Source organism: Talpa occidentalis, unplaced genomic scaffold (assembly GCF_014898055.3).
Source record: "Talpa occidentalis isolate TD23 unplaced genomic scaffold, MPIMG_talOcc4v2.1 talOcc4.3, whole genome shotgun sequence".
Taxonomy (NCBI): Eukaryota; Metazoa; Chordata; class Mammalia; order Eulipotyphla; family Talpidae; genus Talpa; species Talpa occidentalis.
The window spans coordinates 48,757,628-48,770,812 of record NW_023603184.1 but is presented as its reverse complement, the minus strand read 5'-3'; positions in this window follow the sequence as shown (position 1 = coordinate 48,770,812).

The following is a 13,185-nucleotide window of genomic DNA, read 5'->3' as shown; positions in this document are numbered from 1 at the left end:
TTCCAAATCCCAAGATTTTCCCAATATCTATAAATGCCAGCATTCTCACTTTTAAAATCAGCCATCAAGTAAGTTTGAATTGAAAGTTTCATTTCTTTTAAGAGAGGATGTTTTGCTTTCATTTTTAATTATAACCCCACACCCGGATGTTTCCAGTAGACTTCTTTGGAGAGCAAATTTTATGATTAGCAAGTTATTTTTTTATTCAATATGAACAGATGGTGCTTTTCAGTGTCTTTTAAAAAGAGCTCGGTATCTCTTGCATAGCAGAACCTAAAATATGAATTGGACGTTGTATAACTGAAAATACATTGAACATAAAAAATGACTATATTGTATAGAGTCTACACCAACTAATCCTTCATTAAGGAAATTTCTTCTCTCCATTTTATATCTCTTCTTTTTGGGATTGTTTGACATTGAAATCTGAGTTAGAATCTGAGCTATGGACGTCTTAGATAGATAGAAGTTTTACATCAAATAAAGATGAATAATTTAACCAAATTTAATAGTATATAATCTATATGTTAGAGAAAATATCCAAAAACTCTTCCTTATTATGCTTAATTTTTTGCATTGGCTATCTAACCAGGTTTAACAAGTCTTTATGCAAAGATTTATGAATACAAATATATTCCATTAAACATTCTTTATTATCCTCCCCTAATAATAAATTATTGCTTCCCAACCAAGTGATCTGGTTCATTAAGGTGATGACAAATACCAGACAAATGAAGTAGCTTGACTTCTTCTATGTTAATACTGTTTTTATATACTTTCAAATATTATACAGAATATACACAAAATAATTTGATGACTTGAGACTGTGGTCAATATCCAAATCATTTCTGACAATGGAAACCACAGATGATTGAAAATTAGCATGGACATTGTTCTCTGTGCTTCCCAAAGCAGGCACAGGTCTGGAATTTATCTTAAAAAAAAATTCTAACCATGTTCTTTCTTTTTCATTCACACTCACAAGTCAGAATAGATTGGTAGGAAATACATTGACAGAAATGGAAAGGATTGATTGTTTTGTTTCTCCTTCAATTTTGATAGTCAATGTCTACATATTTTCCCTGTATTATAAAAATGCAAGCCCCCAGGAGACATGAGACATTTGAAAGTAGCCCTAGGGGGTATCTGGGGTATGAGGCAGGAGAAGAGATAATTTACAAAAATTAATGATTAAAACCTTTTTGTACACTATCAGCTAACCCCAGCTTGTATTTCAGTGTCACCCATTCTTGAAATTCTTCCTTGACCTTCCCAGATGAAGCTGATGTTTCCTGGCCTTTGAAACGCCTCTAAAGGATTTATATGTTTTTGAGTCTCTATATTATAAGCCCTATGGGAAGAAGACCCTTGTTTTGCAAAGCTTTAAATCTCCTGAACCCACACAGTATACCTTGTGAATAGTAGGTGCTCAATCAATTCTTGAGGAGTTGATTTAATTGAATTTCTAAGAGGACTGTCTTTCCTTATATTTATTGTATATCATTGAGTCATTCTACCAGTGCGTAAGTTTTCTCCCTGGTAATGGCTCGAAATCCATTTAGTCCTTAGGATGAATAGACCATTAAATCTCTGTAACACTGATCCAAAAGGATTGATGTGATGGTGATGGTTTTCATTGCTAATAACAGGAGCTGCATGAAATGAATATCTATGTCCTGTGTGTCAGGCAGTGTTTTACACAGTCATTCTGACATGGGTATTGTATTATGTCCATTTTACAATTAGGGAGGGAACTTGAAACTTTAAGGAACTAACCAATTTTCTCTGCCTCACAGAGAGAGTCAGATGCAAAACCAAGAATTAAAATCAATTTTACCTGATTCTGACTTTCATGACCTTTTGCATTATTCTGTATTGTCTTCACATTGTGTCTACTTTTTTACATGCAGGAAAGTCATTGGATGCTTACAAAAAAATGTGGTTAATTAAATTGTTTTCTGAGTAGTTGTGTAACTTTTCGAAGTCATTTCAGGTAAAATCTCTTCCTTTTAGTATGCAAACTATTTTTGCCAGAGTGCTGGTCTCTGTGAGGTTAATAGTATGCTTTCCATTTTGCCATCTCAACTTGCTAATGAAAATAGCAAATAAAAGTGGTTGGGATCAGAACAAAAACTTCTTGAAACAGTACTTGCTTCATCTTCCACCTTGTATGGATCAATTTAAAAAGTATTACTGGAAATGATTCTGAAGTTAGTATACAATCAGTTAAAAGTTGTTGATCAAGGTTACATGAATGACTACCCATTGCTAACATTACATTTGAATTTCCTTAGGATTTCAAAACAGAAAATGCTTAAAAATTTCCACAGACACTTTTGCATAATTTTATATTTTCACATTTAGCCCTTTTTATTTCATATAAATATCTCACTCATTTTTACCTTCTATTTATATTATCTAGTTTTTAAATAGAAGGTAAAAAAATGATTGTGATAAACAATGATTTTTATTCCCATTTCGACAAATCCATCACTCTAAGATCTAAATAACATAAATGTCCCAATCTTAACCAGAAAATGCTTAACTGAGATGACTTTCTAATACCAGACTTGAAGAGTTTTATAATCAAGATTCTTGTGTCCAAAAAAGACAAACCCAATAGACTATGGTTGGGAACTTTCAATGTCTTAGTGGTAGGTGTGGTTTGGTAACATACACCTGAAGTGTATGAACCTACCCTTCTAAATCATTTTTCCTCTAGAATTGTCTATAACGATATAACTGTTTCTTAGATTTGTAAGAAAGTGAATATTTATCCTGGTTTGTGCTTTGATATTGAGGAAAACTACTCTAAAATGCACACATCATATGTGTGAAGAGCTTAGCATTTGCCATTTGCCATTATTCTCAGCATGATACTGGGGATGAATTAGTTAAACATTCCTCTTTGGGCTTGGAGGTATAAGGTAATGCATAATGTTTTTCCAGGAGAACTCTCACAGTACCCATGTTTCTGCAAAATTTTCAATTTCCTGCCAAAAGAAATTAGACTACCACCGAACACAGATTCTCCAAAGCAAATGCAGATCCAGACACTGAGCATTCAGGTTAGAAACACAGCAGTGAGCATCCCTCAGTTGTTTCTACATCCTGCTGAGAGTAATGGATGAAATAAATTCTCAGAAGAAATGTACTGACAATGGGGTGGGGGCACAATGGACTGTGGTGGGGGACTTTCCATGGCTTAGTGGTGGGCGTGGTTTGGTAACACACACCTGAAGGGTGTGATCCTGTACGTCTAAATCACATATAATGTAAACCAGTGTTACCTCAATCAAAATAAGAACTCAGGGCCTCCCTGGTAGCGTGGAGGGTTGAGCACAGCACTGTGAAGCTGTCTGCAGCCTCTGCAGCACAGGTTCGATCCCAGCCAGCCAGGGAGATTACCACATGGTGCGGCAGACCTCTCCTGACTCGCCCGCTGCTCCCCTCAGCAGTGTATTTCAGTCAGTCTGCCTGTTCTGCTCCCTGCTCTGTCTCTGGTGAATCCTCTCACCCTCCTGCGCCTCTGGCCTGTACCCCAGCTATTGTATAAAAAAAAATCTTAAAAAAATAAAAAACTCAGTATTTAAGTGAATAACATTTTGAGTAAGACTGTAATTTAAATATGTTCTTTGAAGTAAGAAGTTAACATCTTAGCTTTGATTGCTGTAGGTCAAGGATTTGAACTGCCAGTATTTTTCATCTAATGATAAAAGTTTAGGGGTATCAACAGTAGTTAGTGAGGAGAAATGGAAAAATGGAGATTGGTATGTGAGCAGTAAATGCTCTTTAAAATTTCTGACATACTTTTCCTTTAGGTCTGTGAATTTAGTCATCTTCAACAAAACTTTTTGTCACCTAAGGATGTATTGTAAATTCTAGTAAAGAAATATACCTTCACTAAGTTGACTCAGCTGAGTTTTACAATCAAGATTTTTTTTTTTTAATTTTCATTAGTTAAGTAGAAAATGTTTATTTAATGAACAATCAAGATTCTCTGCCCAAAAGGGACAAATTCAAGCACACAGAATGTTCTCTCCCTGCCACCCCCCCAATATTATGGTGTGATTAAAGATATTCTTTAAAGTGTCTGCAAAATTCAAAGTTCAACCTAAAAGCATGAGCAGGGATTTCTTCATACTTGGGCCAACTCCAGTTCTTCAGTTCTTCTCTCTGCTTTTGGTGAATGCCCATGCCAGAGTCTTCTTTCCTAACCTGCCTTATTCTCCGAGTGTAAATTCTCACATCACTTTCTCACTCATAGGAGAAAATTTCATTCTTCCTGCTCAAGTTCTCTGCTCCCAGAAGAGAACGTAGTCTCCGCAGGCATTATTTTCCTTTCTGCCTTTCATTCAGTCCGATATACCCTTACCCATAGAGCCTTTTTTCCTGAGTGCTTGGTGTTGGCATGTTTTAGAAGTATGCATGTAATTCAGGAAATTTGGTGTAGACACAACCTTTATTTTTTGTTTCCTTTGGAGACCTTTCCACTTAAGAAAGTTTCATTATCTTGTTTAAGGACAGAGAGATAAGAGTAGTAGCAGTTTCATTTAATGTTGAGGGTAGAATAATTCTTTAGAGGCAATGAGAAATTCCGTAAAGCAACCAAATATGAAAACAGAAGCATGCATTAATTAATGTGGAAGTTTAAAAATGTATGTTTAAAAAAGGGGATGTTTTGAAAATGTACCCCATTTTGGAAAACTTAAGCGATCTTAGATAGCATTTTGAGTTACCCTGTATTAAAAACCTTCAGTCTTTTCCCCATCTATTGCTAACTTTATCACTTCTTATCATTTCTCTTCCTGATTTCTCTACCAGACATCATTATTGCTGTATCTTGCGTGGTGGGGTCCCAGGAGAAGTGCCATCCTCCAGGCACTTTTTAGAACTGTCTGGTCACATTTTTGTTGGTTTCCCCATGACTGGAAAAAGCTAATGGAATTTAGTGGGAGGAGGCCAGGGATGTTAAGTACCCAGTAAAGTATGAGACAACATTCACAATTGTATGCCCAGACTGTCAATAGCACCCCCCATTAAGAAACAGTGGTCCTATTCATTGGCATCCCAGTTTTGCATTGACTCTTGGCTTTGGGACGGATTATTTGTACTGGATTCTTAGAGTCTGCTCCAGAACCACCTCAGTGATTGGGCTATGAGCTCCTTCATTTGGATGCAACTTGGTAGAGAGTAGTATTTATTTGGCAAAGAGAATTTTAGGATATGTGCTTGTCTTAGAATACCCCATATTCGTCCACTGGGAAGCTGACATTGAATACTCAGCTGTAGGAAGGTTTACAAATAACTATTTTCCCAGATGCTTCCAGTTACAAAAGTGACAATTCATGCCTGGTAAGAAAAATGATGTTAGTGGCATTTCTTTTTATTGCTGTTGCACTGTTTTCAGGCAGAAGTGAATGCAAAACATCATGGTTGGCTGCTGTTGTGGGTTGTGTTGCCAAAGGTACTCAGAATGCACTGTTTATAGAAAGAAAGGTGTGAAAAGAAGATTCCCTCACTGATATATGATGGGCATTTTACTTGTTCTTCATAAAAGTTTAAATCACTTGTAGGAGGTGAGGAGGATTGTTTATAATGCATCCAAGTGATGGTTTCACAGGGAACAATATACAAAATGTAATATATACTAATAATATACAAAAGAATTATATTCAAAAGAAACTTATGAAGCCATGGGACATGGGAGAGGTAAGAAACAGAGAAGTTGACAGAAATAACAAACACATTTACACGTACTAGTTAATTCAGGATTTGAGATTATTCTCATCTTGAATCCTGCTTTGGGATCTGCTTTGGTTATCATTTGTCTCACTTTAGGTGAAAAAGAAAAGAAAGAGAAACCAAAAATAATACTCAATTTTTATCCACTCCAAAATGAAAAATACAGAGTTTTTGATATAGTTAATAACTGCATACAAAAATCTCTGAGATCCATGTTCTTTCAAATTAATTAAAAGTTTTTAATGTGAGTGATTATGTTTGACATAAAGCTATTACCAACCTAGCATCACACCTTATCACCTAGATTTTTATTTAAACAATACCTATAAACAAGAACCTCCAGCACCAGACCTGCCATTTATCTGAAATCATATCTATAGTTACCTGCAGGAATGATTTGATGCAATAAAATACAGGAAAAGAAAATCTGATTTTCTTTTAACCTCCTCAAATGTATTTTTAAAAGATGAAGTGTGGAAGGTCATATAAGTGAGTAACAAGTTATTCTGAGTTTTAAAAGATGAATATTGCAATGTTTTTAAAACCAAACCTTGTAACCAATTGTCAGATAGAGAAATGGGAGTCTTTGTAAATGTCAAGGCAAAGGTCACATTTGGCACCGTTAGGTCAGATCAGCAGGCAGGCGCCTTCTAACTTTTGTTGTCCCTATTTACTTATGCCTTTGCAATTTTAGGGTAGTTTGAGGATATGATGACAAATTGTATATTTTAATTGGTTGCATTATGCTGCAGTTTTATTTTTGATGTGTTCTCACATTCCTCATACTGTTGTTTACAATTACATCTGACCTGCCAAATGTAAGCTCCATTAGTTTTCATCTCTGGTAACTATTATCTAGAATTGTGCCTTGCCTGATAATAGGTGCCAAATAGATACTTACTGAATGAATAAGTGAATGATTCCTTTTCTTAATTGATTACTTTATATTGTGAGTCTAGAGATAATTTTTTAAAAGAATTTGAGCCACACTGAGTTTTTATGTGTACTCTCCTCAAAGTCAACCAATGTCAGTGCATCAAACATTCTGAACATTCTTGAAAACTATGGGGGAAAGGTTAAACTTTAAAATTTTAACTATGAGCATGACCTTTGTTGCTTAGAGTTCTTAGAGGAATGTCATACTTACAATACTTATTACATGAGATATAGGGGTCTGTATCCTAACACTGATTTGTTCAATAAATCTTTACGATAAACAACTGATAGATGATACACTTATCCTTTAATAGGTTTATGTTTATGCAAACTGGAAAGGTAGAAATAACACCTTTCAAAAAAATTCAGGGCAAAGCAACCATGCCTCACAGTTTTAACCCTAAACTTGTGTGTCATTTAATTTTCTGTGCAGAAGGTTGATTGACGTGTAAAAGGGGCTCTTAAATAAGTCACCAGGACTACTGGACATTTTAATATCTATGTGTTTCCAAAGGGACTCCCAGGCAGAAGTGATTGATGTTTTAAGTGAGTTCTCAGTTCCACCAGCGGCTGCCATTGTCATAGGCAGGGGTGAGCCATTTCTGCCTTCTGCCAAGCTCTTCCTGCTTATTTCCTAATGAGACTTGGGATTCTCCCCATGTAGTCTTAGTGACTTTTTCCCTCTGGTGAGCCATTTCCTCTCCACTGATTCTCACCCACTATGACTATTGCATTATCTCTTTGTCCCTAGTGATTCATAGTATTATTCTTATGCTGTTTTAAGAAGTCACTTCATAGTACTCTTTATTTTCAGTCTGCTTGTTAAAATCCTTTGAAGTTGGCTATTTTCCTAGATGGTAACTGATTTGGAATTTTTCTAGAAACATCTGTGAATATAAATTATGCTAGACTGGATTTTTTTTTAATATTTGAGTATCAGAATTCACTGTTATAAGAAAGAAGTTGGGATTAGAAGGAACTTGATGTCATTCAACATGAATTGATATCCAAAGCTGTTTTGTAATTTTAACCAAAATGTATTTTGAAGTAGATTTAACACTGTAATAAAAGGTAGGGGTGGTCACATATATTTGGTAAATAATATACAAAATAGTGTGAAGCATAGTGATAGAAACATAGGGATCATTAATAAATAATGATATTGACTATTTAGTCTCCCATCATTTTTTAAAAACATTTATTTGTGCATACAAGAACTGGGGCACTGGCCAGAGGTGTGGGAGTGGGGTGGTGGTGAGAGGATTCACCAGAGTGGGGATAGAACAGGTGGACTGACTGAAATACACTGCTGAGGGGAGCAGCAGGGAGACAGGAGAGGTCTGCTGCACCATGTGGGTATCTCCCTGGCTGGTCAGGGATCGAACTCATGCTGCAGAGGCTGCGGACAGCTTCACAGTGCTGTGCTCAACCCCTTCCACCACCAGGGAGGCCCAAAATTATGACTTTTAAAAACTAAGAATTATCTTATGCTTCATGATAGCCCAAAATGTTAAATGCTTCATGGATTTTTTTTGACGCCTGGTCAATATTTGGTGGTTTTAAAACATCTAATTGATACAAAAATGCCATACTGTCTGCAAGGCAGTAGGTGTTCCATGGAGTCTTTCAAAGAGCAACCTACTATTCATTGACCAGTGACCATTGGTAGTGACCAAAAGAGACCCAGAGCAGCCCTTGGCTGTCACAAATAGATGCTTAAAAACCAGAGAAACAAGTTATATAGCTTCCAGGGGCATGAACACTTCACAGCTATAATTCTGTGCAAGGTTATTGTTGTTTTGTGTGAAGTTTCATATTCATGCTGATTAGTAAAAAAGAACTCGATAGTCATATTTTACAGTGTAACCTAACTCAAAACAGCACACTGATTTTACTTCATCTCTGGGCAAACTAGGTGCCTAGTCCTTGTGCTCCTGAGGGGCAAACATCAGGCTTCAGCAGGGGGAACCCGTCTCTCAACAAGTAGAAAGTCAGTAGAAAAATAAGAACATCACTGTCTCACTCCAATTCACTAGGGGAAATCTTGGTCTAGAGATAATTTGTTATATTTTTCCTTTAGAAAAGATTTTTCATTTCCAGGATGGCTTACTATATATTTTTTTCTGTATTAGCCAACATATTGAGCTGGCAGCTTTCTCTGCTATAAAGAGCTACTTTTATTAGCTGTGTATTCTTGGACAAATTGTTTAACTTCTCTCATTTTCAGGAACTGCATTCAAAATAAAGAGTTTCCAAAAATGTCAAGGAACAAGAAGGATGAATTATCCGTGAAAAGGAGAGGAAATTATGACTTTTATTCTACTTTCATAGACGTTCACTTTTTCCCCTTTTAATATTTGTTCTATGAGAACAACATGAGAGAAAGTAGATAATGTCTGTCCATCTGATTCACATGCATGTTAACTGGTCTCCGCACATCATTTGTCCCATACCATCCATATCCCACATAGAAACCTGAGTGAGATTTGTAATAGACAAATCCGATTAGTTTTCCCCTCTTTAAAATGGGTTGATATCATCCACTATTTTATTTATTTATTTTTAATTTTTTAAAGATTTATTTATTTATGCATACAAAAACTGGGGTATAGGCCAGAGGTGTGGGAGGTGAGAGGATTCACCAGAGACAGAGTGGGGAACAAACAGGCAGACTGACTGAAATACACTGCTGAGGGGAGCAGCGGGCGAGACAGGAGAGGTCTGCTATGCCATGTGGGTAGCTCTCTGGCTGGCAGGGATTGAGCTCGTGCTGCAGAGGCTTTGGATAGCTTCACAGGCTGTGCTTAATGCCTTATGCCACCAGGGTGGCCCCTCATGCATTATTTTTAGTTATACTGTATAATCTTTAGTGATTGCCCACAAAATTGCTGGTTGATATTCTCCTGGCAGCCTGAGCTTATGCAAATTCCTCTCTCCCTCCTTGTACAACAGCCTCATTGCCCTTTCTTTCAGTTTCTTAAATATATCAACTCCTTGTCATATTAGAACCTTTGCACATGTTCTTCCTTTCTCTGGAATATTCTTCTAGAGATTTTCTACTTTTGGTCCTCTGTGATGTCCTAGGGGTTAAGTCTCGGCACTATCCCCGCTATGACCTGAGTTCAATCCCCAGCCAAGTTGCTGACCCACATATGGTGCAGCAGACCTCTCCAGTCTCTTACTGCTCCCCTCAGCAGTGTACTTCAGTAGATCCACCTGTTCTGCTCCCCACTGTCTCTGATGAATTCTCTCACTGCTCCCCAACCTCTCACCTACACTCCAACTCTTCTATGCAAAAATTAAAAAAAAAGGATTTTCTACTTTATTCTGTTAGCATCTTAATTCACACATCTTCAAAGGAAACCTTCATTGATGCTATGGGTTGAGTTGTGTGACCACACAAGTCACATATGAAGCCCTAACCCCCCCCCCCACTGAGATGGCATTTGGAGACAGGGCCTTCGGGAGACAATTATATTTAGATGAAGTCATATGATAGAGCCCTTATAATGGAATTAATGTCCTTATAACAAGAGACACCAAGAGTCCTTCTTTGCTCAGTTGCCCTCCTCCAGACGCCCTCTTCCCCCCATGTAAGAACTTAGCAAGCGGTTTACTAGCTGCCAATCAGGCATCAAATCCTTACCCCAATCAACCACATTAGCCATGATTTTGAATTTCCAGCCTCTAAAATGTGAGATAATAAATGTGTATGTGCAAGCCACCCAGTCTATAGTATTTCGTTTTGGTAGCCCTAGTTGAATTATGGAATTGACTGGTGACAAACTAGTTAGGATTCCCTTTTCTACAGTCTCTGAGTCCTCTGCACTTTGCTCTGTTTTCCTTGATAAATTTTAAGTTTAGCAAAGACAGGGACCAGGTATGCCTGCCTGCCTGCCTGCCTGCCTGCCTGCCTGCCTCCCTGCTTCCTTTCTTCCTTTCTCTTTTTCATCTTTTCTTTTACCACTTTAATGGCAAGTTCAAAGAACCCTAGTAGGAGTAGTAGGAGAAGATAACTCATGAAATAGTCACATTTCTCCCTCATTTCTCAATTACCACTAAATTACCGCTCCACATAACTACATTTTTTTTTTTACCTTTTCATCACTATTCCCCAAAGTAAAGGATAAGGTAGTTTTCCTTAATGATGGAAAATTTACCGTCAGTGTATGCCAAGGACCTACTTTTGGTTCAATACTATTTTTTTCTGTCCCAAATACTCATAATATTTTTTGCTCACTAGAATGCCTATAGCTTGAGTCCACCAATAATCAAAATACTGTAGAGTTGATCAAAATATAACCATTTCTTAAGAATAAAGTCAACAATTTAGCCAGTTAATAAACATTTAAGTTTTTGTTTTTCTGGTTCAGCTATACATTATTTATGGTATGAGGCAGACAAATATTAAATGTAAGGAAACCAACATAAACTTAACTAGCATTAGGAAGTTAGCTCTTTTATTGAGATATAATTGGCATATAACTTGATATTAGTTCAATAGTTTTAGGTATACAACATTATGATTAGATACTTTTATATATTGTGAAATGATCAACAGAATGTCTAACTAACTTTCATCACCACACAGTTAGAAGTTTTTTCTTTGATGACAACTCTTTTTACTACTCTCTTAGCAACTTTCAAATATACAAAATATTACTATTCACTTCTGTCACCGTGCTGTACATAATGTCTGCAGGACTTATTTTATATCTGTCAGGCATGTCATGCACTGGGTACAGTCATTGCACTGCTGAGGGGAGCAGCGGGCGGCAGGAGAGGTCTGCGCGCCATGTGGGACCCTCCTCTGGTGGCCGGGGAGCAGCCGGGGATCGAACCGGCGCCGCAGAGGCCGCGGGCAGCTTCGCAACCCAGCGCTCAACCGCTGTGCCACCGGGGAGGCCCATGGATGTTGTTATATTTTAACCACCTTCACCCAGTTTAAGAATTGGTATTTCTTAAACACTTTTCTATTTCTAGTTCCCAGTAAAGTGTCTGAAATATAATGAAATGTAAAAATGTTAAATGCTATTTTAATGAAATATACAGTCACTGGACTTCCAACAGTCCTTCCAGATGAATATGACCTCCTTGGTTCATATATTATCTATAAAATCCTATCACATAGAAGTATCCCCTCCTATAACCTTTTGATTTTTTTCTTTCTTTCTTTCTTTTTTTTTTTTTTATTTGATGGCCTCATGTGCTAAAACCAAATTTTTCTGGCAAACCAATTAAGAAACATGGCAATGGTGGTTGGATTGTTAAAATTAAAAAAAAAAAATGTTAGGACTCTGTTCCTAGGAAAATTGGCATAAGATGCCAAGGTTTAGTTTTCTCTAGGGCTTTTATCTGTGTTCTACTTGTGTTTTGACATTTTCTTTGAGTCACATATATAAGTTCATTAGGTGAAGGGTGATATCTTTGGAATTTGGCAATCAAGTTAATAATATCCAGTATCAAGTCTTATGAGATGTCCTTATACCATTGCCCATCCTTCCATTGTTATTTGATCTAATAACATCTCTTACTTATTAGGAACAGTTAGGTTACTTACAATCTGGTTGAGATTCAAGTTATTCTCCTAAAGACTAAGGAGTTATTTCAGTGGACTTTAGTGTGTTTTTGAAAGTTCTGCGGAAAAGAGCAGGATGTTATCACTACTGAGGACGATAATATTCCTGAGTAAATGACCAGGAGTGAGTAACCTTTCCCTCCAGTCTCCTTAGGAATTTTTATCCCCTCATGTAGAAAAGGTATAAGTAATGAAGCATTATATGGCTTTTCATGCTTACATAAAATTGTAAGCAGTTTGGATGTCCTGTCAAGGGTTTGGTAAGTATATTAATTTACCAGTGCTGCTTTCATGAGATAGGACAAATATAGTCTTGTAAAAGAACACAAACTTCTTATCTTAAATTTCTTAAGTTCAAAAGCAAAAATAAATTTTGCAGGGATAAAACTCAAGGTGTTAACACAGCTGTATCTCTGTGGAAAATCGAGCAAAGAATGTATTTCCAGCTTCTGGAGGTCACTTGAATTCCATCGTTTATAGCTGCTTCATCTACCTTCAAAACAGAGCAGTCTGACTTCTGCTTCCCCCATGAAAGCTGCTTTCCTGACCCTGACTCTCCCATCTCCCCTTTATGAGCAGTTTCGTGATTACTTTGGGTTCATGTAGATAATCCAAGTTAATAATAACTTTCCAGCTTTGTTAACCACATCTGCAAAGTTACTTTTGCCATGTAAGGCATCATATTCAAAGGTTCCTGGGATTAATACGGTGGTATATTTGTGAATGACAGGGGACATTATTTTACTTAGCTCAGAAATAGAGCTAACAATACCATATTTCTAAAAATGTCATTGAGACAAGATTTAAGTCTAGAAACAAAAGTTATAGCATGTCTTTTTCTCTTGGTGTCTTACTTAAGGTCTTAATTTCCCCCACTAAAATGCCATCTATATATTGCAGCTGCTAATTTTCAGTCTCCCTAATTA